The 23576-nt window shown below is 45.6% G+C and overlaps 38 non-coding genes across 38 annotated transcripts; 1 reads left to right on the forward strand and 37 right to left on the reverse strand.

The window, feature by feature from the left end:
* Nucleotides 1-682: 682 nt before the first annotated feature.
* On the reverse strand, nt 683-755 carry Trnav-aac (transfer RNA valine (anticodon AAC)). Its single transcript has one exon. It is a non-coding gene; the product is annotated as a tRNA-Val (tRNA).
* A 294-nt stretch (nt 756-1049) lies between these two features.
* Nucleotides 1050-1122, reverse strand: Trnav-aac (transfer RNA valine (anticodon AAC)). The gene has a single exon. It is a non-coding gene; the product is annotated as a tRNA-Val (tRNA).
* Nucleotides 1123-1763: 641 nt separating this feature from the next.
* On the reverse strand, nt 1764-1836 carry Trnav-aac (transfer RNA valine (anticodon AAC)). The gene has a single exon. It is a non-coding gene; the product is annotated as a tRNA-Val (tRNA).
* A 252-nt stretch (nt 1837-2088) lies between these two features.
* On the reverse strand, nt 2089-2161 carry Trnav-uac (transfer RNA valine (anticodon UAC)). Its single transcript has one exon. It is a non-coding gene; the product is annotated as a tRNA-Val (tRNA).
* A 1336-nt stretch (nt 2162-3497) lies between these two features.
* Trnav-uac (transfer RNA valine (anticodon UAC)) lies at nt 3498-3570 on the reverse strand. Its single transcript has one exon. It is a non-coding gene; the product is annotated as a tRNA-Val (tRNA).
* A 305-nt stretch (nt 3571-3875) lies between these two features.
* Nucleotides 3876-3948, reverse strand: Trnav-aac (transfer RNA valine (anticodon AAC)). Its single transcript has one exon. It is a non-coding gene; the product is annotated as a tRNA-Val (tRNA).
* Nucleotides 3949-4200: 252 nt separating this feature from the next.
* Nucleotides 4201-4272, reverse strand: Trnav-uac (transfer RNA valine (anticodon UAC)). Its single transcript has one exon. It is a non-coding gene; the product is annotated as a tRNA-Val (tRNA).
* Nucleotides 4273-4577: 305 nt separating this feature from the next.
* On the reverse strand, nt 4578-4650 carry Trnav-aac (transfer RNA valine (anticodon AAC)). The gene has a single exon. It is a non-coding gene; the product is annotated as a tRNA-Val (tRNA).
* Nucleotides 4651-5410: 760 nt separating this feature from the next.
* Nucleotides 5411-5482, reverse strand: Trnav-uac (transfer RNA valine (anticodon UAC)). The gene has a single exon. It is a non-coding gene; the product is annotated as a tRNA-Val (tRNA).
* A 1697-nt stretch (nt 5483-7179) lies between these two features.
* Nucleotides 7180-7252, reverse strand: Trnav-aac (transfer RNA valine (anticodon AAC)). The gene has a single exon. It is a non-coding gene; the product is annotated as a tRNA-Val (tRNA).
* Nucleotides 7253-7882: 630 nt separating this feature from the next.
* On the reverse strand, nt 7883-7955 carry Trnav-uac (transfer RNA valine (anticodon UAC)). Its single transcript has one exon. It is a non-coding gene; the product is annotated as a tRNA-Val (tRNA).
* A 1197-nt stretch (nt 7956-9152) lies between these two features.
* On the reverse strand, nt 9153-9225 carry Trnav-uac (transfer RNA valine (anticodon UAC)). Its single transcript has one exon. It is a non-coding gene; the product is annotated as a tRNA-Val (tRNA).
* A 1242-nt stretch (nt 9226-10467) lies between these two features.
* Nucleotides 10468-10540, reverse strand: Trnav-uac (transfer RNA valine (anticodon UAC)). Its single transcript has one exon. It is a non-coding gene; the product is annotated as a tRNA-Val (tRNA).
* Nucleotides 10541-11546: 1006 nt separating this feature from the next.
* Trnav-aac (transfer RNA valine (anticodon AAC)) lies at nt 11547-11619 on the reverse strand. The gene has a single exon. It is a non-coding gene; the product is annotated as a tRNA-Val (tRNA).
* A 267-nt stretch (nt 11620-11886) lies between these two features.
* Trnav-aac (transfer RNA valine (anticodon AAC)) lies at nt 11887-11959 on the reverse strand. Its single transcript has one exon. It is a non-coding gene; the product is annotated as a tRNA-Val (tRNA).
* A 252-nt stretch (nt 11960-12211) lies between these two features.
* On the reverse strand, nt 12212-12284 carry Trnav-uac (transfer RNA valine (anticodon UAC)). Its single transcript has one exon. It is a non-coding gene; the product is annotated as a tRNA-Val (tRNA).
* Nucleotides 12285-12593: 309 nt separating this feature from the next.
* Nucleotides 12594-12666, reverse strand: Trnav-aac (transfer RNA valine (anticodon AAC)). The gene has a single exon. It is a non-coding gene; the product is annotated as a tRNA-Val (tRNA).
* Nucleotides 12667-13300: 634 nt separating this feature from the next.
* On the reverse strand, nt 13301-13373 carry Trnav-uac (transfer RNA valine (anticodon UAC)). Its single transcript has one exon. It is a non-coding gene; the product is annotated as a tRNA-Val (tRNA).
* A 176-nt stretch (nt 13374-13549) lies between these two features.
* Nucleotides 13550-13622, forward strand: Trnav-aac (transfer RNA valine (anticodon AAC)). The gene has a single exon. It is a non-coding gene; the product is annotated as a tRNA-Val (tRNA).
* A 355-nt stretch (nt 13623-13977) lies between these two features.
* Trnav-uac (transfer RNA valine (anticodon UAC)) lies at nt 13978-14050 on the reverse strand. The gene has a single exon. It is a non-coding gene; the product is annotated as a tRNA-Val (tRNA).
* Nucleotides 14051-14684: 634 nt separating this feature from the next.
* Nucleotides 14685-14757, reverse strand: Trnav-uac (transfer RNA valine (anticodon UAC)). Its single transcript has one exon. It is a non-coding gene; the product is annotated as a tRNA-Val (tRNA).
* A 634-nt stretch (nt 14758-15391) lies between these two features.
* On the reverse strand, nt 15392-15464 carry Trnav-uac (transfer RNA valine (anticodon UAC)). The gene has a single exon. It is a non-coding gene; the product is annotated as a tRNA-Val (tRNA).
* Nucleotides 15465-16098: 634 nt separating this feature from the next.
* Nucleotides 16099-16171, reverse strand: Trnav-uac (transfer RNA valine (anticodon UAC)). The gene has a single exon. It is a non-coding gene; the product is annotated as a tRNA-Val (tRNA).
* Nucleotides 16172-16480: 309 nt separating this feature from the next.
* On the reverse strand, nt 16481-16553 carry Trnav-aac (transfer RNA valine (anticodon AAC)). Its single transcript has one exon. It is a non-coding gene; the product is annotated as a tRNA-Val (tRNA).
* A 724-nt stretch (nt 16554-17277) lies between these two features.
* On the reverse strand, nt 17278-17350 carry Trnav-aac (transfer RNA valine (anticodon AAC)). The gene has a single exon. It is a non-coding gene; the product is annotated as a tRNA-Val (tRNA).
* A 308-nt stretch (nt 17351-17658) lies between these two features.
* On the reverse strand, nt 17659-17731 carry Trnav-aac (transfer RNA valine (anticodon AAC)). Its single transcript has one exon. It is a non-coding gene; the product is annotated as a tRNA-Val (tRNA).
* Nucleotides 17732-18455: 724 nt separating this feature from the next.
* On the reverse strand, nt 18456-18528 carry Trnav-aac (transfer RNA valine (anticodon AAC)). The gene has a single exon. It is a non-coding gene; the product is annotated as a tRNA-Val (tRNA).
* Nucleotides 18529-19203: 675 nt separating this feature from the next.
* Trnav-aac (transfer RNA valine (anticodon AAC)) lies at nt 19204-19276 on the reverse strand. Its single transcript has one exon. It is a non-coding gene; the product is annotated as a tRNA-Val (tRNA).
* Nucleotides 19277-19585: 309 nt separating this feature from the next.
* On the reverse strand, nt 19586-19658 carry Trnav-uac (transfer RNA valine (anticodon UAC)). Its single transcript has one exon. It is a non-coding gene; the product is annotated as a tRNA-Val (tRNA).
* Nucleotides 19659-19965: 307 nt separating this feature from the next.
* On the reverse strand, nt 19966-20038 carry Trnav-aac (transfer RNA valine (anticodon AAC)). Its single transcript has one exon. It is a non-coding gene; the product is annotated as a tRNA-Val (tRNA).
* Nucleotides 20039-20290: 252 nt separating this feature from the next.
* Trnav-uac (transfer RNA valine (anticodon UAC)) lies at nt 20291-20363 on the reverse strand. The gene has a single exon. It is a non-coding gene; the product is annotated as a tRNA-Val (tRNA).
* Nucleotides 20364-20672: 309 nt separating this feature from the next.
* On the reverse strand, nt 20673-20745 carry Trnav-aac (transfer RNA valine (anticodon AAC)). The gene has a single exon. It is a non-coding gene; the product is annotated as a tRNA-Val (tRNA).
* Nucleotides 20746-21054: 309 nt separating this feature from the next.
* On the reverse strand, nt 21055-21127 carry Trnav-uac (transfer RNA valine (anticodon UAC)). The gene has a single exon. It is a non-coding gene; the product is annotated as a tRNA-Val (tRNA).
* A 227-nt stretch (nt 21128-21354) lies between these two features.
* On the reverse strand, nt 21355-21427 carry Trnav-aac (transfer RNA valine (anticodon AAC)). Its single transcript has one exon. It is a non-coding gene; the product is annotated as a tRNA-Val (tRNA).
* A 252-nt stretch (nt 21428-21679) lies between these two features.
* Trnav-uac (transfer RNA valine (anticodon UAC)) lies at nt 21680-21752 on the reverse strand. The gene has a single exon. It is a non-coding gene; the product is annotated as a tRNA-Val (tRNA).
* A 656-nt stretch (nt 21753-22408) lies between these two features.
* Trnav-uac (transfer RNA valine (anticodon UAC)) lies at nt 22409-22481 on the reverse strand. The gene has a single exon. It is a non-coding gene; the product is annotated as a tRNA-Val (tRNA).
* A 536-nt stretch (nt 22482-23017) lies between these two features.
* On the reverse strand, nt 23018-23090 carry Trnav-uac (transfer RNA valine (anticodon UAC)). Its single transcript has one exon. It is a non-coding gene; the product is annotated as a tRNA-Val (tRNA).
* A 309-nt stretch (nt 23091-23399) lies between these two features.
* Trnav-aac (transfer RNA valine (anticodon AAC)) lies at nt 23400-23472 on the reverse strand. Its single transcript has one exon. It is a non-coding gene; the product is annotated as a tRNA-Val (tRNA).
* Between the last annotated feature and the right edge of the window lie 104 nt (nt 23473-23576).

Genomic DNA, 23576 nt, shown 5'->3' on the forward strand with positions numbered 1-23576 from the left:
CCGGGGACCTTTCCCGTGTTAGGCGAACGTGATAACCACTACACTACGAAAACTCCACGAGCCTAGGGGTGAATTTCTGCAATACATAATTCCCAAATTCCCAAACCTCTCGCAAATAACCATCCCTGCTTGGGATTCGAACCTGCAAACCCACGCAAGGTAATCAGAGGTGCGATGGCGAGCATATTCCAACGCCTAGAACGATGAGCAACACCTCCGAGGGGAGGACTCAAAATTCGAGCTATTGTATCTTCGAAATACTTATACGTGATGTTTGCGAATGAAGTAAGGAAATGATAAACCCTTATTTCCGCCCGGGCTCGAACCGGGAATTTTCGCGTGTAAAGCGAACGTGATAACCACTACACTACGGAAACGCTCGCCACTGGACGCCAATTGATAAGACTGTTCACTCTTGTTTATATAATACCCTCAAAAACTTCCGATTTTCCAGTCGCAAGAATTTTCACAGACAGCCGTCACGCTTGGCGGATTAAAAACCGTGTTCCCATAAACCCACGCAAGGTAATCAGAGGTGCGACGGCGAGTGTATTCCAACGCCTAGAACGATGAGCAACACTTCCGAGGGAAGGACTTAAAATCCGAGCTATTGTATGTTCGAAATACTTATACGTGACGGTTGTCGATACAAAAGAATTGTGACAAAGTCAAATGGAGGGTTTGTTTCCACCCGGGCTCGAACCGGGGACCTTTCGCGTGTTAGGCGAACGTGATAACCACTACACTACGGAAACGCTCGCCACTGGCCGCCAATTCATAAGACTGTTCACTCTTTTTTATATAATACCCTCAAAAACTTCCGAGTTTTCAGCCGCAAGAATTTTCACAGACAGCCGTCACGCTTGGCTGATTAAAAACCGTGTTACCATAAACCCACGCAAGGTAATCAGAGGTGCGACGGCGAGTGTATTCCAACGCCTAGAACGATGAGCAACACTTCCGAGGGAAGGACTCAAAATTCGAGCTATTGTATCTACGAAATACTTATACGTGATGTTTGCGAATGAAGTAAGGAAATGATAAACCCTTGTTTCCGCCCGGGCTCGAACCGGGGACCTTTCGCGTGTTAGGCGAACGTGATAACCACTACACTACGGAAACGCTCGCCACTAGACGGCAATTGATAAGACTGTTCACTCTTGTTTATATAATACCCCCAAAAACTTTCGAGTTTCCAGTCGCAAGAATTTTCACAGACAGCCGTCACGCTTGGCGGATTAAAAACCTTGTTCCCATAAACCCACGCAAGGTAATCAGAGGTGCGATGGCGAGTGTATTCCAATGCCTAGAACGATGAGCAACACCTCCGAGGGGAGGACTCAAAATCCGAGCTATTGTATGTTCTAAATACTTGTACGTGACGGTTGTCGATACAAAAGAATTATGACAAAGTCAAATGGAGGGTTTGTTTCCGCCCGGGCGCGAACCGGGGACCTTTCGCGTGTTAGGCGAACGTGATAACCACTACACTACGGAAACTACACGAGCCTAGGGATGGATTTCTGCGATACATAATTCCCAAATTTCCAAACCTCTCGCAAATAACCATCCCTGCTTGGGATTCGAACCTGCAAACCCACGCAAGGTAATCAGAGGTGCGATGGCGAGTGTATTCCAACGCCTAGAACGATGAGCAACACCTCCGAGGGGAGGACTCAAAATCCGAGCTATTGCATGTTCTAAATACTTGTACGTGAATGTTGTCGTTACAAAAGAATTATGACAAAGTCAAATGGAGGGTTTGTTTCCGCCCGGGCTCGAACCGGGGACCTTTCGCGTGTTAGGCGAACGTGATAACCACTACACTACGGAAACCATTCGAGCCTAGGGATGGATTTCTGCGATACATAATTCCCAAATTTCCAAACCTCTCGCAAATAACCATCCCTGCTTGGAATTCGAACCTGCAAACCCACGCAAGGTAATCAGAGGTGCGATGGCGAGCGTATTCCAACGCCTAAAACGATGAGTAACACCTCCGAGGTGAAGACTCAAAATTCGAGCTATTGTATCTTTGAAATACTTATACGTGATGTTTGTGAATGAAGTAAGGAAATAATAAAACCTTGTTTCCGCCCGGGCTCGAACCGGGGACCTTTCGCGTGTAAAGCGAACGTGATAACCACTACACTACGGAAACGCTCGCCACTGGCCGCCAATTCATAAGACTGTTCACTCTTTTTTATATAATACCCTCAAAAACTTCCGAGTTTCCAGCCGCAAGAATTTTCACAGACAGCCGTCACGCTTGGCGGATTAAAAACCGTGTTACCATAAACCCACGCAAGGTAATCAGAGGTGCGATGGCGAGTGTATTCCAACGCCTAGAACGATGAGCAACACTTCCGAGGGGAGGACTGACTCAAAATCCGAGCTATTGTATGTTCTAAATACTTGTACGTGACGGTTGTCGATACAAAAGAATTATGACAAAGTCAAATGGAGGGTTTGTTTCTGCCCGGGCTTGAACCGGGGACCTTTCGCGTGTTAGGCGAACGTGATAACCACTACACTACGGAAACTACACGAGCCTAGGGGTGGATTTCTGCGATACATAATTCCCGAATTCTCAAACCTCTCGCAAATAACCATCCCTGCTTGGGATTCGAACCTGCAAACCCATGCAAGGTAATCAGAGATGCGATGGCGAGCATATTCCAACGCCTAGAACGATGAGCAACACCTCCGAGGGAAGGACTCAAAATTCGAGCTATTGTATCTTCGAAATACTTATACGTGATGTTTGCGAATGAAGTAAGGAAATGATAAACCCTTGTTTCCGCCCGGGCTCGAACCTGGAACCTTTCGCGTGTAAAGCAAACGTGATAACCACTACACTACGGAAACGCTCGCCACTGGACGCCAATTGATAAGACTGTTCACTCTTGTTTATATAATACCCTCAAAAACTTCCGAGTTTCCAGTCGCAAGAATTTTCACAGACAGCCGTCACGCTTGGCGGATTAAAAACCTTGTTCCCATAAACCCACGCAAGGTAATAAGAGGTGCGACGGCGAGTGTATTCCAACGCCTAGAACGATGAGCAACATTTCCGAGGGAAGGACTCAAAATCCGAGCTATTGTATGTTCGAAATACTTATACGTGACGGTTGTCGATACAAAAGAATTATGACAAAGTCAAATGGAGGGTTTGTTTCCGCCCGGGCCCGAACCGGGGACCTTTCGCGTGTTAGGCGAACGTGATAACCACTATACTACGGAAACCATACGAGTCTGAAGGTGGATTTTTGCGATACATAATTCCCGAATTCTCAAACCTCTCGCAAATAACCATCCCTGCTTGGGATTCGAACTTGCAAACCCACGCAAGGTAATCAGAGGTGCGATGGCGAGCATAATCCAACGCCTAGAAGATGAGCACCACCTCCGAGGGGAGGACTCAAAATTCGAGCTATTGTATCTTCGAAATACTTATACGTGATGTTTGCGAATGAAGTAAGGAAATGATAAACCCTTGTTTCCGCCCGGGCTCGAACCGGGGACCTTTCGCGTGTAAAGCGAACGTGATAACCACTACACTACGGAAACGCTCGCCACTAGAAGGCAATTGATAAAACTGTTCACTCTTGTTCATATAATACCCTCAAAAACTTCCGAGTTTCCAGTCGCAAGAATTTTCACAGACAGCCGTCACGCTTATCGGATTAAAAACCTTGTTCCCATAAATCCACGCAAGGTAATCAGAGGTGCGATGGCGAGTGTATTCCAACGCCTAGAACGATGAGCAACACCTCCGAGGGGAGGACTCAAAATTCGAGCTATTGTATGTTCTAAATACTTGTACGTGACGGTTGTCGTTACAAAAGAATTATGACAAAGTCAAATGGAGAGTTTGTTTCCGCCCGGGCTCGAACCGGGGACCTTTCGCGTGTTAGGCGAACGTGATAACCACTACACTACGAAAACTCCACGAGCCTAGGGGTGAATTTCTGCAATACATAATTCCCAAATTCCCAAACCTCTCGCAAATAACCATCCCTGCTTGGGATTCGAACCTGCAAACCCACGCTAGGTAATCAGAGGTGCGATGGCGAGCATATTCCAACGCCTAGAACGATGAGCAACACCTCCGAGGGGAGGACTCAAAATTCGAGCTATTGTATCTTCGAAATACTTATACGTGATGTTTGCGAATGAAGTAAGGAAATGATAAACCCTTGTTTCCGCCCGGGCTCGAACCGGGAACTTTCGCGTGTAAAGCGAACGTGATAACCACTACACTACGGAAACGCTCGCCACTGGACGCCAATTGATAAGACTGTTCACTCTTGTTTATATAATACCCTCAAAAACTTCCGATTTTCCAGTCGCAAGAATTTTCACAGACAGCCGTCACGCTTGGCGGATTAAAAACCGTGTTCCCATAAACCCACGCAAGGTAATCAGAGGTGCGACGGCGAGTGTATTCCAACGCCTAGAACGATGAGCAACACTTCCGAGGGAAGGACTCAAAATCCGAGCTATTGTATGTTCGAAATACTTATACGTGACGGTTGTCGATACAAAAGAATTATGACAAAGTCAAATGGAGGGTTTGTTTCCGCCCGGGCTCGAACCGGGGACCTTTCGCGTGTTAGGCGAACGTGATAACCACTACACTACGGAAACCATACGAGTCTAAAGGTGGATTTCTGCGATACATAATTCCCGAATTCTCAAACCTCTCGCAAATAACCATCCCCACGCAAGGTAATCAGCCAAGGTAAAGCGAACGTGATAACCACTACACTACGGAAACGCTCGCCACTGGACGCCAATTCGTAAGACTGTTCACTCTTGTTTATATAATACCCTCAAAAACTTCCGATTTTCCAGTCGCAAGAATTTTCACAGACAGCCGTCACGCTTGGCGGATTAAAAACCGTGTTCCCATAAACCCACGCAAGGTAATCAGAGGTGCGACGGCGAGTGTATTCCAACGCCTAGAACGATGAGCAACACTTCCGAGGGAAGGACTCAAAATCCGAGCTATTGTATGTTCTAAATACTTGTACGTGACGGTTGTCGATACAAAAGAGTTATGACAAAGTCAAATGGAGGGTTTGTTTCCGCCCGGGCTCGAACCGGGGACCTTTCCCGTGTTAGGCGAACGTGATAACCACTACACTACGAAAACTCCACGAGCCTAGGGGTGAATTTCTGCAATACATAATTCCCAAATTCCCAAACCTCTCGCAAATAACCATCCCTGATTGGGATTCGAACCTGCAAACCCACGCAAGGTAATCAGAGGTGCGATGGCGAGCATATTCCAACGCCTAGAACGATGAGCAACACCTCCGAGGGGAGGACTCAAAATTCGAGCTATTGTATCTTCGAAATACTTATACGTGATGTTTGCGAATGAAGTAAGGAAATGATAAACCCTTGTTTCCGCCCGGGCTCGAACCGGGAACTTTCGCGTGTAAAGCGAACGTGATAACCACTACACTACGGAAACGCTCGCCACTGGACGCCAATTGATAAGACTGTTCACTCTTGTTTATATAATACCCTCAAAAACTTCCGATTTTCCAGTCGCAAGAATTTTCACAGACAGCCGTCACGCTTGGCGGATTAAAAACCGTGTTCCCATAAACCCACGCAAGGTAATCAGAGGTGCGACGGCGAGTGTATTCCAACGCCTAGAACGATGAGCAACACTTCCGAGGGAAGGACTTAAAATCCGAGCTATTGTATGTTCGAAATACTTATACGTGACGGTTGTCGATACAAAAGAATTGTGACAAAGTCAAATGGAGGGTTTGTTTCCACCCGGGCTCGAACTGGGGACCTTTCGCGTGTTAGGCGAACGTGATAACCACTACACTACGGAAACGCTTGCCACTGGCCGCCAATTCATAAGACTGTTCACTCTTTTTTATATAATACCCTCAAAAACTTCCGAGTTTCCAGCCGCAAGAATTGGATATTATTTTGACAATATCTATTTTTTCCTCTTCTGCTGCCAATAAGTGGTTATGTACCACCTAGAACACCAGCATAATTTGAATTTTCTGCTGTAACATCAATGTTTCACTTTTGCTCATGGTATTTCTTTGTGTGAGTGTGTAATTGAGATTGCTTTCACTGTTTTAATAAATGATTTTACACCTCCATGTTGCCTGCCAATATTGACAGTGTTTGGATATTGTTTTGGTAAATAGTTCCAATGTATATAGCTTTTTTGTGTTTTTTCCTGTGTTACTAGTCACTATTTTCTTCTAACATTGTCACGCATTGTTAGGTATTTGTATTCACAGCTATTGTCACTCTATTTTTATTCCCATTATTCAAAACTTCATGCTGCTTTTCAACCATGTATTTATTTATCTGTCTTGCACATTTGATAGGTTTTTGGTGATATTTTGCATTTCTGACAGCGAGCGATGTCTCCCATAGATTTTGACTTGTTTATTTCTATGCTATATAGGAATCTCAGACCCAAAATATACAGAATTCGAGATCAGCATTATTTATATATATTTACTGCAAGGCTAATCCTGGCGATTTCTCAGCTACCATAATCGTATACGAACATTTGAAACATCTATCAGAGACGGAGGAGGTCGTTGGGATTCTATTACATTTAATTTTATCTACCTGAATTTTGCTGTCTTATTTCAAGCGCAACACTTATTTTACTCCATGTAAATTATCCACTGATTCAAGCAATTATTTGGCTTTTATCATTTTAAATTGAGTTATAAGAACTGCCCGATTTTGAATCGTGTCCATATTTTTTTGTATAATCGTATTATTTCTATTTTATTTTTTGGTGGGTGGGCACGTACTTGTACGTTTTTTAACTTTATTTTAAGTTATGCTCGCCTTCCAGGTATCTCTGTATTTGTTGTTTGTTTACTTTTTTGTATTGTTCCGTTTTAGTCAGAGAGCCGAAATAAAATGATTGATTGATTGATTGATTGATTGAATTTTCACAGACAGCCGTCACGCTTGGCTGATTAAAAACCGTGTTACCATAAACCCACGCAAGGTAATCAGAGGTGCGATGGCGAGCATAATCCAACGCCTAGAACGATGAGCAACACCTCCGAGGGAAGGACTGACTCAAAATCCGAGCTATTGTATATTCTAAATACTTGTACGAGACGGTTGTCGAGACAAAAGAATTATGACAAAGTCAAATGGAGGGTTTGTTTCCGCCCGGGCTCGAACCGGGGACCTTTCGCGTGTTAGGCGAACGTGATAACCACTACACTACGGAAACGCTCGCCACTAGACGGCAATTGATAAGACTGTTCACTCTTGTTTATATAATACCCTCAAAAACTTTCGAGTTTCCAGTCGCAAGAATTTTCACAGACAGCCGTCACGCTTGGCGGATTAAAAACCTTGTTCCCATAAACCCACGCAAGGTAATCAGAGGTGCGATGGCGAGTGTATTCCAACGCCTAGAACGATGAGCAACACCTCCGAGGGGAGGACTCAAAATCCGAGCTATTGCATGTTCTAAATACTTGTACGTGACGGTTGTCGTTACAAAAGAATTATGACAAAGTCAAATGGAGGGTTTGTTTCCGCCCGGGCTCGAACCGGGGACCTTTCGCGTGTTATGCGAACGTGATAACCACTACACTACGGAAACCATTCGAGCCTAGGGATGGATTTCTGCGATACATAATTCCCAAATTTCCAAACCTCTCGCAAATAACCATCCCTGCTTGGAATTCGAACCTGCAAACCCACGCAAGGTAATCAGAGCTGCGATGGCGAGCGTATTCCAACGCCTAAATCGATGAGTAACACCTCCGAGGTGAAGACTCAAAATTCGAGCTATTGTATCTTTGAAATACTTATACGTGATGTTTGTGAATTAAGTAAGGAAATAATAAAACCTTGTTTCCGCCCGGGCTCGAACCGGGGACCTTTCGCGTGTAAAGCGAACGTGATAACCACTACACTACGGAAACGCTCGCCACTGGCCGCCAATTCATAAGACTGTTCACTCTTTTTTATATAATACCCTCAAAAACTTCCGAGTTTCCAGCCGCAAGAATTTTCACAGACAGCCGTCACGCTTGGCGGATTAAAAACCGTGTTACCATAAACCCACGCAAGGTAATCAGAGGTGCGATGGCGAGTGTATTCCAACGCCTAGAACGATGAGCAACACTTCCGAGGGGAGGACTGACTCAAAATCCGAGCTATTGTATGTTCTAAATACTTGTACGTGACGGTTGTCGATACAAAAGAATTATGACAAAGTCAAATGGAGGGTTTGTTTCTGCCCGGGCTTGAACCGGGGACCTTTCGCGTGTTAGGCGAACGTGATAACCACTACACTACGGAAACTACACGAGCCTAGGGGTGGATTTCTGCGATACATAATTCCCGAATTCTCAAACCTCTCGCAAATAACCATCCCTGCTTGGGATTCGAACCTGCAAACCCATGCAAGGTAATCAGAGATGCGATGGCGAGCATATTCCAACGCCTAGAACGATGAGCAACACCTCCGAGGGAAGGACTCCAAATTCGAGCTATTGTATCTTCGAAATACTTATACGTGATGTTTGCGAATGAAGTAAGGAAATGATAAACCCTTGTTTCCGCCCGGGCTCGAACCGGGACCTTTCGCGTGTAAAGCAAACGTGATAACCACTACACTACGGAAAAGCTCGCTACTGGACGCCAATTGATAAGACTGTTCACTCTTGTTTATATAATACCCTCAAAAACTTCCGAGTTTCCAGTCGCAAGAATTTTCACAGACAGCCGTCACGCTTGGCGGATTAAAAACCTTGTTCCCATAAACCCACGCAAGGTAATCAGAGGTGCGATGGCGAGTATATTCCAACGCCTAGAACGATGCGCAACACCTCCGAGGGGAGGACAAATCCGAGCTATTGTATGTTCTAAATACTTGTACGTGACGGTTGTCGGATACATAATCCCCAAATTTCCAAACCTCTCGCAAATAACCATTCCTGCTTGGAATTCGAACCTGCAAACCCACGCAAGGTAATCAGAGGTGCGTTGGCGAGCGTATTCCAACGCCTAGAACGATGAGTAACACCTCCGAGGTGAGGACTCAAAATTCGAGCTATTGTATCTTTGAAATACTTATACGTGATGTTTGTGAATGAAGTAAGGAAATAATAAACCCTTGTTTCCGCCCGGGCTCGAACCGGGGACCTTTCGCGTGTAAAGCGAACGTGATAACCACTACACTACGGAAACTCTCGCCACTGGACGCAAATTCCTAAGACTGTTCACTCTATTTTATATAATACCCTCAAAAACTTCCGAGTTTCCAGCCGCAAGAATTTTCACAGACAGCCGTCACGCTTGGCGGATTAAAAACCGTGTTACCATAAACCCACGCAAGGTAATCAGAGGTGCTATGGCGAGTGTATTCCAACGCCTAGAACGATGAGCAACACTTCCGAGGGGAGGACTCAAAATTCGAGCTATTGTATGTTCTAAATACTTGTACGTGACGGTTGTCGATACAAAAGAATTATGACAAAGTCAAATGGAGGGTTTGTTTCTGCCCGGGCTTGAACCGGGGACCTTTCGCGTGTTAGGCGAACGTGATAACCACTACACTACGGAAACTACACGAGCCTAGGGGTGGATTTCTGCGATACATAATTCCCGAATTCTCAAACCTCTCGCAAATAACCATCCCTGCTTGGGATTCGAACCTGCAAACCCATGCAAGGTAATCAGAGATGCGATGGCGAGCATATTCCAACGCCTAGAACGATGAGCAACACCTCCGAGGGAAGGACTCAAAATTCGAGCTATTGTATCTTCGAAATACTTATACGTGATGTTTGCGAATGAAGTAAGGAAATGATAAACCCTTGTTTCCGCCCGGGCTCGAACCGGGGACCTTTCGCGTGTAAATTTTTTTTTTTTTTTTTTTTTTTTTTTTTTTTTTTTTTTGCGTGTAAAGCAAACGTGATAACCACTACACTACGGAAACGCTCGCCACTGGACGCCAATTGATAAGACTGTTCACTCTTGTTTATATAATACCCTCAAAAACTTCCGAGTTTCCAGTCGCAAGAATTTTCACAGACAGCCGTCACGCTTGGCGGATTAAAAACCTTGTTCCCATAAACCCACGCAAGGTAATCAGAGGTGCGATGGCGAGTATATTCCAACGCCTAGAACGATGAGCAACACCTCCGAGGGGAGGACAAATCCGAGCTATTGTATGTTCTAAATACTTGTACGTGACGGTTGTCGGATACATAATCCCCAAATTTCCAAACCTCTCGCAAATAACCATTCCTGCTTGGAATTCGAACCTGCAAACCCACGCAAGGTAATCAGAGGTGCGATGGCGAGCGTATTCCAACGCCTAGAACGATGAGTAACACCTCCGAGGTGAGGACTCAAAATTCGAGCTATTGTATCTTTGAAATACTTATACGTGATGTTTGTGAATGAAGTTAGGAAATAATAAACCCTTGTTTCCGCCCGGGCTCGAACCGGGGACCTTTCGCGTGTAAAGCGAACGTGATAACCACTACACTACGGAAACTCTCGCCACTGGATGCCAATTCATAAGACTGTTCACTCTTTTTTATATAATACCCTCAAAAACTTCCGAGTTTCCAGCCGCAAGAATTTTCACAGACAGCCGTCACGCTTGGCGGATTAAAAACCGTGTTACCATAAACCCACGCAAGGTAATCGGAGGTGCTATGGCGAGTGTATTCCAACGCCTAGAACGATGAGAACACTTCCGAGGGGAGGACTCAAAATTCGAGCTATTGTATGTTCTAAATACTTATACGTGACGGTTGTCGAAACAAAAGAATTATGAAAAAGTCAAATGGAGGGTTTGTTTCCGCCCGGGCTCGAACCGGGGACCTTTAGCGTGTTAGGCGAACGTGATAACCGCTACACTACGGAAACTCCACGAGCCTAGGGGTGGATTTCTGCGATACATAATTCCCAAATTCCCAAACTTCTCGCAAATATCCATCCCTGCTTGGGATTCGAACCTGCAAGCCCACGCAAGGTAATCAGAGGTGCGATGGCGAGCATATTCCAACGCCTAGAACGATGAGCAACACCTCCGAGGGGAGGACTCAAAATTCGAGCTATTGTATCTTCGAAATAATTATACGTGATGTTTGTGAATGAAGTAAGGAAATGATAAACCTTTGTTTGGGCCGGGCTCGAACCGGGGACTTTTCGCGTGTAATGCGTACGTGATAACCACTACACAACGGAAACGCTCACCACTGGACGGCAATTGATAAGACTGATCACTCTTGTTTATATAATACCCTCAAAAACTTCCGAGTTTCCAGTCGCAACAATTTTCACAGACAGCCTTCACGCTTGGCGGATTAAAAACCGTGTTACCATAAACCCACGCAAGGTAATCAGAGGTGCGATGGCAGGTGTATTCCAACGCCTAGAATGATGAGCAACACTTCCGAGGGGAAGACTCAAAATCCGAGCTATTGTATGTTTGAAATACTTATACGTGCCGGTTGTCGATACAAAATAATTATGACAAAGTCAAGTGGAGGGTTTGTTTCCGCCCGGGCTCGAACCGGGGACCTTTCGCGTGTTAGGCGAACGTGATAACCACTACACTACGGAAACTCCACGAGCCTAGGGGTGGATTTCTGCGATACATAATTCCCAAATTTCCAAACTTCTCGCAAATATCCATCCCTGCTTGGGATTCGAACCTGCAAACCCACGCAAGGTAATCAGAGGTGCGATGGCGAGCGTATTCCAACGCCTAGAACGATGAGCAACACCTCCGAGGGGAGGACTGACTCAAAATCCGAGCTATTGTATGTTCTAAATACTTGTACGTGACGGTTGTCGATACAAAAGAATTATGACAAAGTCAAATGGAGGGTTTGTTTCCGCCCGGGCTCGAACCGGGGACCTTTCGCGTGTTAGGCGAACGTGATAACCACTACACTACGGAAACTACACGAGCCTAGGGATGGATTTCTGCGATACATAATTCCCAAATTTCCAAACCTCTCGCAAATATTCATCCCTGCTTGGAATTCGAACCTGCAAACCCACGCAAGGTAATCAGAGGTGCGATGGCGAGCGTATTCCAACGCCTAGAACGATGAGTAACACCTCCGAGGTGAGGACTCAAAATTCGAGCTATTGTATCTTTGAAATACTTATACGTGATGTTTGTGAATGAAGTAAGGAAATAATAAACCCTTGTTTCCGCCCGGGCTCGAACTGGGGACCTTTCGCGTGTAAAGCGAACGTGATAACCACTACACTACGGGAACGCTCGCCACTGGACGCCAATTCATAAGACTGTTCACTCTTTTTTATATAATACCCTCAAAAACTTCCGAGTTTCCAGCCGCAAGAATTTTCACAGACAGCCGTCACGCTTGGCAAATTAAAAACCGTGTTACCATAAACCCACGCAAGGTAATCAGAGGTGCGATGGCGAGTGTATTCCAACGCCTAGAACGATGAGCAACACTTCCGAGGGGAGGACTGACTCAAAATCCGAGCTATTGTATGTTCTAAATACTTGTACGTGACGGTTGTCGATACAAAAGAATTATGACAAAGTCAAATGGAGGGTTTGTTTCCGCCCGGGCTCGAACCGGGGACCTTTCGCGTGTTAGGCGAACGTGATAACCACTACACTACGGAAACGCTCGCCACTGGACGCCAATTCATAAGACTGTTCACTCTTTTTTATATAATACCCTCAAAAACTTCCGAGTTTCCAGCCGCAAGAATTTTCACAGACAGCCGTCACGCTTGGCGGATTAAAAACCGTGTTACCATAAACCCACGCAATGTAATCAGAGGTGCTATGGCGAGTGTATTCCAACGCCCAGAACGATGAGCAACACTTCCGAAGGGAGGACTGACTCAAAATCCGAGCTATTGTATGTTCTAAATACTTGTACGTGACGGTTGTCGATACAAAAGAATTATGACAAAGTCAAATGGAGGGTTTGTTCACGCCCGGGCTCGAACCGGGGACCTTTCGCGTGTTAGGCGAACGTGATAACCACTACACTAGGGAAACTAAACGAGCCTAGGGGTGGATTTCTGCGATACATATTTTCTAAATTTCCAAACCTCTCGCAAATAACCATCCCTGCTTGGGATTCGAACCTGCAAATCCACGCAAGGTAATCGGAGGTGCGATGGCGAGCGTATTTCAACGCCTAGAACGATGAGTAACACCTCCGAGGGGAGGACTCAAAATTCGAGCTATTGTATCTTTGAAATACTTATAAGTGATATTTGTAAATGAAGTAAGGAAATAATAAAACCTTGTTTCCGCCCGGGCTCGAAACGGGGACCTTTCGCGTGTAAAGCGAACGTGATAACCACTACACTACGGAAACGCTCGCCACTAGACGGCAATTGATAAGACTGTTCACTCTTGTTTATATAATACCCTCAAAAACTTCCGAGTTTCCAGTCGCAAGAATTTTCACAGACAGCCTTCACGCGGATATTTGCGAGAAGTTTGGGAATTTGGGAATTATGTATCGCAGAAATCCACCCCTAGGCTCGTGGAGTTTCCGTAGTGTAGCGGTTATCACGTTCGCCTAACACGCGAAAGGTCCCCGGTTCGAGCCCGGGCGGAAACAAACCCTCCATTTGACTTTGTCATAATTCTTTTGTATCGACAACCGGCACGAATAAGTATTTCAAACATACAATAGCTCGGATTTTGAGTCAGTCCTCCCCTCGGAAGTGTTGCTAGGGATGGATTTATGCGATACATAATTCCCAAATTTTCAAACCTCTCGCAAATAACCATCCCTGCTTGGGATTCGAACCTGCAATTCCACGCAAGGTAATCGGAAGTGCGATGGCGAGCGTATTTCAACGCCTAGAACGATGAGTAACACCTCCGAGGGGAGGACTCAAAATTCGAGCTATTGTATCTTCGAAATACTTATACGTGATGTTTGTGAATGAAGCAAGGAAATGATAAACCCTTGTTTCCGCCCGGGCTCGAACCGGGGACCATTCGCGTGTAAAGCGAACGTGATAACCACTACACTACGGAAACGCTCGCCACTAGACGGAAATTGATAAGACTGTTCACTCTTGTTTATATAATACACTCAAAAACTTCCGAGTTTCCAGCCGCAAGAATTTTCACAGACAGCCGTCACGCTTGGCGGATTAAAAACCGTGTTACCATAAACCCACGCAAGGTAATCAGAGGTGCTATGGCGAGTGTATTCCAACGCCTAGGACTATGAGCAACACTTCCGAGGGGAGGACTGACTCAAAATCCGAGCTATTGTATGTTCTAAATACTTGTACGTGACGGTTGTCGATACAAAAGAATTATGACAAAGTCAAATGGAGGGTTTGTTTCCGCCCGGGCTCGAACCGGGGATCTTTCGCGTGTTAGGCTAACGTGATAACCACTACACTTCGGAAACTACACGAGCCTAGGGGTGGATTTCTGCGATACATATTTTCTAAATTTCCAAACCTCTCGCAAATAACCATCCCTGCTTGGGATTCGAACCTGCAAATCCACGCAAGGTAATCAGAGGTGCGATGGCGAGCGTATTTCAACGCCTAGAACGATGAGTAACACCTCCGAGGGGAGGACTCAAAATTCGAGCTATTGTATCTTTGAAATACTTATACGTGATGTTTGTGAATGAAGTAAGGAAATAATAAAACCTTGTTTCCGCCCGGGCTCGAAGCGGGGACCTTTCGCGTGTAAAGCGAACGTGATAACCACTACACTACGGAAACGCTCGCCACTGGACGCCAATTCATAAGACTGTTCACTCTTTTTTATATAATACCCTCAAAAACTTCCGAGTCTCCAGCCGCAAGAATTTTCACAGACAGCCGTCACGCTTGGCTGATTAAAAACCGTGTTACCATAAACCCACGCAAGGTAATCAGAGGTGCGATGGCGAGCATAATCCAACGCCTAGAACGATGAGCAACACCTCCGAGGGAAGGACTGACTCAAAATCCGAGCTATTGTATGTTCTAAATACTTGTACGTGACGGTCGTCGATACAAAAGAATTATGACAAAGTCAAATGGAGGGTTTGTTTCCGCCCGGGCTCGAACCGGGGACCTTTCGCGTGTTAGGCGAACGTGATAAACACTACACTACGGAAACTCCACGAGCCTAGGGGTGGATTTCTGCGATACATAATTCCCAAATTCCCAAACCTCTCGCAAATAACCATCCCTGCTTGGAATTCGAACCTGCAAATCCACGCAAGGTAATCGGAGGTGCGTTGGCGAGCGTATTCCAACGCCTAGAACGATGAGTATCACCTCCGAGGTGAAGACTCAAAATTCGAGCTATTGTATCTTTGAAATACTTATACGTGATGTTTGTGAATGAAGTAAGGAAATAATAAAACCTTGTTTCCGCCCGGGCTCGAACCTGGGACCTTTCGCGTGTAAAGCGAACGTGATAACCACTACACTACGGAAACGCTCGCCACTGGGCGCCAATTCATAAGACTGTTCACTCTTTTTTATATAATACCCTCAAAAACTTCCGAGTTTCCAGCCGCAAGAATTTTCACGGACAGCCGTCACGCTTGGCGGATTAAAAACCGTGTTACCATAAACCCACGCAAGGTAATCAGAGGTGCGATGGCGAGTGTATTCCAACACCTAGAACGATGAGCAACACTTCCGAGGGGAGGACTGACTCAAAATCCGAGCTATTGTATGTTCTAAATACTTGTACGTGACGGTTGTCGGTACAAAAGAAATATGACAAAGTCAAATGGAGGGTTTGTTTCCGCCCGGGCTCGAACCGGGGACCTTTCGCGTGTTAGGCGAACGTGATAACCACTACACTAGGGAAACTACACGAGCCTAGGGGTGGATTTCTGCGATACATATTTTCTAAATTACCAAACCTCTCGCAAATAACCATCCCTGCTTGGGATTCGAACCTGCAAATCCACGCAAGGTAATCGGAGGTGCGTTGGCGAGCGTATTTCAACGCCTAGAACGATGAGTAACACCTCCGAGGGGAGGACTCAAAATTCGAGCTATTGTATCTTTGAAATACTTATACGTGATGTTTGTGAATGAAGTAAGGAAATAATAAAACCTTGTTTCCGCCCGGGCTCGAACCGGGGACCTTTCGCGTGTAAAGCGAACGTGATAACCACTACACTACCGAAACGCTCGCCACTAGACGGCAATTGATAAGACTGTTCACTCTTGTTTATATAATACCCTCAAAAACTTCCGAGTTTCCAGTCGCAAGAATTTTCACAGACAGCCTTCACGCTTGGCGGATTAAAAACCGTGTTACCATAAACCCACGCAAGGTAATCAGAGGTGCGATGGCGAGTGTATTCCAACGCCTAGAACGATGAGCAACACTTCCGAGGGGAGGACTGACTCAAAATCCGAGCTATTGTATGTTCTAAATACTTGTACGTGACGGTTGTCGATACAAAAGAATTATGACAAAGTCAAATGGAGGGTTTGTTTCCGCCCGGGCTCGAACCGGGGACCTTTCGCGTGTTAGGCGAACGTGATAACCACTACACTACGGAAACTACACGAGCCTAGGGGTGGATTTCTGCGATACATAATTCCCAAATTCCCAAACTTCTCGCAAATATCCATCCCTGCTTGGGATTCGAACCTGCAAGCTCACGCAAGGTAATCAGAGGTGCGATGGCGAGTGTATTCCAACGCCTAGAACGCTGAGCAACAGCTCCGAGGGGAGGACTCAAAATTCGAGCTATTGTATCTTCGAAATACTTATACGTGATGTTTGTGAATGAAGCAAGGAAATGATAAACCCTTGTTTCCGCACGGGCTCGAACCGGGGACCTTTCGCGTGTTAGGCGAACGTGATAACCACTACACTACGGAAACTACACGAGCCTAGGGGTGGATTTCTGAGATACATATTTTCTAAATTTCCAAACCTCTTGCAAATAACCATCCCTGCTTGGGATTCGAACCTGCAAAGCCACGCAAGGTAATCAGAGGTGCGATGGCGAGCGTATTTCAACGCCTAGAACGATGAGTAACCCCTCCGTGGGGAGGACTCAACATTCGAGCTATTCCCAAACCTATCGCAAATAACCATCCCTGCTTGGGATTCGAACTTGCAAACCCACGCAAGGTGATCAGAGGTGCGATGGCGAGCATATTCCAACGCCTAGAACGATGGGCAACACCTCCGAGGGGAAGACTCAAAATTCGACCTATTGTATCTTCGAAATACTTATACGTGATGTTTGTGAATGAAGTAAGGAAATAATAAACCCTTGTTTCCGCCCGGGCTCGAACCGGGGACCTTTCGCGTGTTAGGCGAACGTGATAACCACTACACTACGGAAACGCTCGCCACTGGACGCCAATTCATAAGACTGTTCACTCTTTTTTATATATTACCCTCAAAACCTCCCGAGTTTCAGCCTCAAGAATTTTCACAGACAGCCGTCATGCTTGGCGGATTAAAAACCGTGTTACCATAAACCCACGCAAGGTAATCAGAGGTGCTATGGCGAGTGTATTCCAACGCCTAGAACGATGAGCAACACTTCCGAGGGGAGGACTGACTCAAAATCCGAGCTATTGTATGTTCTAAATACTTGTACGTGACGGTTGTCGATACAAAAGAATTATGACAAAGTCAAATGGAGGGTTTGTTTCCGCCCGGGCTCGAACCGGGGACCTTTCGCGTGTTAGGCGAACGTGATAACCACTACACTACGGAAACTACACGAGCCTAGGGGTGGATTTCTGCGATACATAATTCCCAAATTCCCAAACTTCTCGCAAATATCCATCCCTGCTTGGGATTCGAACCTGCAAGCTCACGCAAGGTAATCAGAGGTGCGATGGCGAGTGTATTCCAACGCCTAGAACGCTGAGCAACAGCTCCGAGGGGAGGACTCAAAATTCGAGCTATTGTATCTTCGAAATACTTATACGTGATGTTTGTGAATGAAGCAAGGAAATGATAAACCCTTGTTTCCGCACGGGCTCGAACCGGGGACCTTTCGCGTGTTAGGCGAACGTGATAACCACTACACTACGGAAACTACACGAGCCTAGGGGTGGATTTCTGAGATACATATTTTCTAAATTTCCAAACCTCTTGCAAATAACCATCCCTGCTTGGGATTCGAACCTGCAAATCCACGCAAGGTAATCAGAGGTGCGATGGCGAGCGTATTTCAACGCCTAGAACGATGAGTAACCCCTCCGTGGGGAGGACTCAACATTCGAGCTATTCCCAAACCTATCGCAAATAACCATCCCTGCTTGGGATTCGAACCTGCAAACCCACGCAAGGTGATCAGAGGTGCGATGGCGAGCATATTCCAACGCCTAGAACGATGGGCAACACCTCCGAGGGGAAGACTCAAAATTCGACCTATTGTATCTTCGAAATACTTATACGTGATGTTTGTGAATGAAGTAAGGAAATAACAAACCCTTGTTTCCGCCCGGGCTCGAACCGGGGACCTTTCGCGTGTTAGGCGAACGTGATAACCACTACACTACGGAAACGCTCGCCACTGGACGCCAATTCATAAGACTGTTCACTCTTTTTTATATATTACCCTCAAAACCTCCCGAGTTTCAGCCGCAAGAATTTTCACAGACAGCCGTCATGCTTGGCGGATTAAAAACCGTGTTACCATAAACCCACGCAAGGTAATCAGAGGTGCGATGGCGAGCATATTCCAACGCCTAGAACGATGGGCAACACCTCCGAGGGGAAGACTCAAAATTCGACCTATTGTATCTTCGAAATACTTATACGTGATGTTTGTGAATGAAGTAAGGAAATAATAAACCCTTGTTTCCGCCCGGGCTCGAACCGGGGACCTTTCGCGTGTAAAGCGTACGTGATAACCACTACACTACGGGAACGCTCGCCACTGGGCGCCAATTCATAAGACTGTTCACTCTTTTTTATATAATACCCTTAAAAACTTCCGAGTTTCCAGCCGCAAGAATTTTCACAGACAGCCGTCACGCTTGGCGGATTAAATACCGTGTTACCATAAACCCACGCAAGGTAATCAGAGGTGCGATGGCGAGTGTATTCCAATGCCTAGAACGATGAGCAACACTTCCGAGGGGAGGACTGACTCAAAATCCGAGCTATTGTATGTTCTAAATACTTGTACGTGACGGTTGTCGATACAAAAGAATTATGACAAAGTCAAATGGAGGGTTTGTTTCCGCCCGGTCTCGAACCGGGGACCTTTCGCGTGTTAGGCGAACGTGATAACCACTACACTACGGAAACGCTCGCCACTGGACGCCAATTCATAAGACTGTTCACTCTTGTTTATATAATACCCTCAAAAACTTCCGAGTTTCCAGTCGCAAGAATTTTCACAGACAGAATTTCCAAACCTCTCGCAAATAACCATCCCTGCTTGGAATTCGAACCTGCAAACCCACGCAAGGTAATCAGAGGTGCGATGGCGAGCGTATTCCAACGCCTAGAACGATGAGTAACACCTCCGAGGTGAAGACTCAAAATTCGAGCTATTGTATTTTTGAAATACTTATACGTGATGTTTGTGAATGAAGTAAGGAAATAATAAAACCTTGTTTCCGCCCGGGCTCGAATCGGGGACCTTTCGCGTGTAAAGCGAACGTGATAACCACTACACTACGGAAACGCTCTCCACTGGACGCCAATTCATAAGACTGTTCACTCTTGTTTATATAATACCCTCAAAAACTTCCGAGTTTCCAGTCGCAAGAATTTTCACAGACAGCCGTCACACTTGGCGGATTAAAAAAACCTTGTTCCCATAAACCCACGCAAGGTAATCAGAGGTGCGATGGCGAGTGTATTCCAACGCCTAGAACGATGAGCAACACCTCCGATGGGATGACTCAAAATCCGAGCTATTGTATGTTCTAAATACTTGTACGTGACGGTTGTCGATACAAAAGAATTATGACAGTGTCAAATGGAGTGTTTGTTTCCGCCCGGGCTCGAACCGGGGACCTTTCGCGTGTTAGGCGAACGTGATAACCACTACACTACGGAAACTACACGAGCCTAGGGATGGATTTCTGCGATACATAATTCCCAAATTTCCAAACCTCTCGCGAATATCCATCCCTGCTTGGAATTCGAACCTGCAAACCCACGCAAGGTAATCAGAGGTGCGATGGCGAGCGTATTCCAACGCCTAGAACGATGAGTAACACCTCCGAGGTGAGGACTCAAAATTCGAGCTATTGTATCTTTGAAATACTTATACGTGATGTTTGTGAATGAAGTAAGGAAATAATAAACCCTTGTTTCCGCCCGGGCTCGAACCGGGGACCTTTCGCGTGTAAAGCGAACGTGATAACCACTACACTACGGGAACGCTCGCCACTGGACGCCAATTCATAAGACTGTTCACTCTTTTTTATATAATACCCTCAAAAACTTTCGAGTTTCCAACCGCAAGAATTTTCACAGACAGCCGTCACGCTTGGCGGATTAAAAACCGTGTTACCATAAACCCACGCAAGGTAATCAGAGGTGCGATGGCGAGTGTATTCCAACGCCTAGAACGATGAGCAACACTTCCGAGGGGAGGACTGACTCAAAAGCCGAGCTATTGTATGTTCTAAATACTTGTACGTGACGGTTGTCGATACAAAAGAATTATGACAAAGTCAAATGGAGGGTTTGTTTCCGCCCGGGCTCGAACCGGGGACCTTTCGCGTGTTAGGCGAACGTGATAACCACTACACTACGGAAACGCTCGCCACTGGACGCCAATTCATAAGACTGTTCACTCTTGTTTATATAATACCCTCAAAAACTTCCGAGTTTCCAGTCGCAAGAATTTTCACAGACAGAATTTCCAAACCTCTCGCAAATAACCATCCCTGCTTGGAATTCGAACCTGCAAACCCACGCAAGGTAATCAGAGGTGCGATGGCGAGCGTATTCCAACGCCTAGAACGATGAGTAACACCTCCGAGGTGAAGACTCAAAATTCGAGCTATTGTATCTTTGAAATACTTATACGTGATGTTTGTGAATGAAGTAAGGAAATAATAAAACATTGTTTCCGCCCGGGCTCGAATCGGGGACCTTTCGCGTGTAAAGCGAACGTGATAACCACTACACTACGGAAACGCTCTCCACTGGACGCCAATTCATAAGACTGTTCACTCTTTTTTATATAATACCCTCAAAAACTTCCGAGTTTCCAGCCGCAAGAATTTTCACAGACAGCCGTCACGCTTGGCTGATTAAAAACGGTGTTACCATAAACCCACGCAAGGTAATCAGAGGTGCGATGGCGAGCATAATCCAACGCCTAGAACGATGAGCAACACCTCCGAGGGAAGGACTGTAGGGTTTGTTTCCGCCCGGGCTCGAACCGGGGACCTTTCGCGTGTTAGGCGAACGTGATAACCACTACACTACGGAAACTACGCGAGCCTAGATGTGGATTTCTGCGATACATAATTCCCAAATTTCCAAACCTCTCGCAAAAAACCATCCCTGCTTGGGATTCGAACCTGCAAACCCACGCAAGGTAATCAGAGGCGCGATGGCGAGCGTATTCCAAGGCCTAGAACGATGAGCAACACCTCCGAGGGGAGGACTCAAAATTCGAGCTATTGTATCTTCGAAATACTTATACGTGATGTTTGTGAATGAAGTAAGGAAATGATAAACCCTTGTTTCCGCCCGGGCTCGAACCGGGGACCTTTCGCGTGTAAAGCGAACGTGATAACCACTACACTACAGAAACGCTTACCGCTGGACGGCAATTGATAAGACTGTTCACTCTTGTGTATTTAATACCCTCAAAAACTTCCGAGTTTCCAGTCGCAAGAATTTTCACAGACAGCCGTCACGCTTGGCGGATTAAAAACCGTGTTCCCATAATTAAAAGGTGATACAGCGCAATTTTGTATGAAATATCAGATCTCATACGATTCAAAGAAAATTTAGTAATAAATCAAAGTAATATCCTTCTGACAAAAAAATCAATCTTTCACCACTAAACATTTTAAAGCTATTGGTCTAGTATTCAAAGAGAAAAGCGAATATATCATGACGAAGAAGAAGGACATCAACAAGAATGCCGATTGATAAGACTGTTCACTGTTCACGCGTGTTAGGCGAACGTGATAACCACTACACTACGGAAACTACACGAGCCTAGGTGTGGATTTTTGCGATACATAATTCCCATATTTCCAAACCTCTCGCAAATAACCATCCCTGCTTGGGATTCGAACCTGCAAACCCACGCAAGGTAATCAGAGGTGCGGTGGCGAGCGTATTCCAACGCCTAGAACGATGAGCAACACTTCCGACGGGAGGACTCAAAATTCGAGCTATTGTATCTTTGAAATACTTATACGTGATGTTTGTGAATGAAGTAAGGTAATAATAAACCCTTGTTTCCGCCCGGGCTCGAACCGGGGACCTTTCGCGTGTAAAGCGAACGTGATAACCACTACACTACGGAAACGCTCACCACTGGACGGCAATTGATAAGACTGTTCACTCTTGTGTATTTAATACCCTCAAAAACTTCCGAGTTTCCAGTCGCAAGAATTTTCACAGACAGCCGCCACGCTTGGCGGATTAAAATTCGTGTTCCCATAATTAAAAGGTGATACAGCGCAATTTTGGATGAAATATCAGATCTCATACGATTCATAGAAAATTTAGGAATAAATCAAAGTAATATCCTTCTGACAAAAAAATCAATCTTTCACCACTAAACATTTCAAAGCAATTGGTCTAGTATTCAAAGAGAAAAGCGAATATATCATGACGAAGAAGAAGGACATCAACAAGAACAACAACATAATATCAAAACGATTCAACGGTCCACGTGTCCAATAAGACAACAACGAGTCGCTCAGACACTTCTTTCGCATGATTTCCACGCATTGTTGTTGTTTTTGTTGTTGCCTTTGTTATTTGTGGCTTTGCGTGTTGTTTGTCAGTTTTCATACAAATTTTCAAAAAAAAAGTGGTAGTAAAGAAATGATAAACCCTTGTTTCCGCCCGGGCTCGAACCGGGGACCTTTCGCGTGTAAAGCGAACGTGATAACCACTACACTACGGAAACGCTCGCCACTGGATGCCAATTGATAAGACTGGTCACTCTTGTTTATATAATACCCTCAAAAACTTCCGAGTTTCCAGTCGCAAGAATTTTCACAGACAGCCGTCACGCTTGGCGGATTAAAAACCTTGTTCCCATAAACCCACGCAAGGTAATCAGAGGTGCTATAGCGAGTGTATTCCAACGCCTAGAACAATGAGCAACACCTCCGAGGGGAGGACTGACTCAAAATCCGAGCTATTGTATGTTCTAAATACTTGTACGTGACGGTTGTCGATACAAAAGAATTATGACAAAGTCAAATGGAGGGTTTGTTTCCGCCCGGGCTCGAACCGGGGACCTTTCGCGTGTTAGGCGAACGTGATAACCACTACACTACGGAAACTCCACGAGCCTAGGGGTGAATTTCTGCAAAACATAATTCCCAAATTTCCAAACCTCTCGCAAATAACCATCCCTGCTTTGGATTCGAACCTGCAAACCCACGCA

This window comes from Styela clava, chromosome 4 (genome assembly GCF_964204865.1).
Source record: "Styela clava chromosome 4, kaStyClav1.hap1.2, whole genome shotgun sequence".
Lineage (NCBI taxonomy): Eukaryota > Metazoa > Chordata > Ascidiacea > Stolidobranchia > Styelidae > Styela > Styela clava.